General features: G+C 34.1%; 1 pseudogene; it reads right to left on the minus strand.

The window, feature by feature from the left end:
- Positions 1–883: 883 nt before the first annotated feature.
- Positions 884–1,085, minus strand: LOC126767239 (small nucleolar RNA U3; annotated as a pseudogene).
- Positions 1,086–1,298: the final 213 nt, after the last annotated feature.

Genomic DNA, 1,298 nt, shown 5'->3' on the forward strand with positions numbered 1-1,298 from the left:
AGATATTTTAGTGATTTCAAAATGCATATCTTTTTTGTATGAAAAACAAAAAACTTAAATTCATTTTATAAATTTATTATGCACACTTTTATAAAGCAAAGTCTAAATGAAGGAATTGACTCGGAAAGTAGTTCTGCTCTCTTCGTTGCGGAAAGGGATATAACGAGTGTAACCATCATTTGTAATCCATCAACACGCGTTATCGGTGAATTGACGATCGTTGATTCATCAGTAGTTATAGGTCTCCCGCGAAGTTGATGGAACAGCAGACTTTGAATCTTTTTACGCGCTCTCTGATATTCCGCAGCTGTTTGCTCTTCATGATTGACTGCAGCTATCATTTCCAATTTCTCTTTTCCTGCTCTGCTTTTTCTTACGTGCTCGTTATTTCGACGATAATATTATTTTCTTTTCCCTCCTCTTGAAACACGGGCTGTACTGTTTTTTCCGCTGTAAAATCAATTTAAAATCAAACATTAAAATTTTTGCCAATCAATTGATATTAGTTTCAAGAGCACAAGTTTAATGCACAAGGTGCATCTTATTACGGAGAATTGAAATATTCAGAGAAACTTTACCATCACATAACGTGGAATCTGCCGGTCGATTTGCAAAGAAAAGTAAATGAAGACTGACTACAGAAATGATCCTGAAGTATAGTCTTAACTTTTCAACAGCCAACGCAGAGTATTTCAATCTAAAAGTCACAAGGAATTCGCAGGAATGAAACAGAAACGAAAGAAATAAAGTCACGTAAAATAGTTGAGAATTCGCAGAAATTAAAGACAAACAAATAAAAAAAATGCGCAAGCATACATAAGCGTACTGTACTTATTGACTGCATTATTTTTGTGTAAAACCTTGGAATTTATTCTTTAAAATCACCACTCAGAAGTCGTTTTATCCGTTGTAAGCGAGCGATTTTCGAAGAAACATCATTTCTAATATGCCACAACACAACATTAGAAATGAAGGTCTTAAACCTCACGCTGTCAAATAAAACGATATACCTCGTCATCGCGGTCGATTTCAAAAATGCAAATGAGGACTGAATTACAGAAATGATCCTGTAAAAGTATAGTCTTAATTTTACAAAGGCCAACGCAGATATTTCAAACTAAAAAGTCACACAAAATAGTTGAGAATTCGCAGAAATGAAAGACAAACGAAAGAAAGAGAAGTATATAATAATGCACAAGCATACAAACATACATATGCGCACACATGTGAATATGTCACCAACCAAATATTGAAACATTGTTCTACAAAAACAACAAAAGCATAAGCATGGCAACATT

Source organism: Bactrocera neohumeralis, unplaced genomic scaffold (genome assembly GCF_024586455.1).
Source record: "Bactrocera neohumeralis isolate Rockhampton unplaced genomic scaffold, APGP_CSIRO_Bneo_wtdbg2-racon-allhic-juicebox.fasta_v2 ctg4912, whole genome shotgun sequence".
Classification (NCBI taxonomy): domain Eukaryota; kingdom Metazoa; phylum Arthropoda; class Insecta; order Diptera; family Tephritidae; genus Bactrocera; species Bactrocera neohumeralis.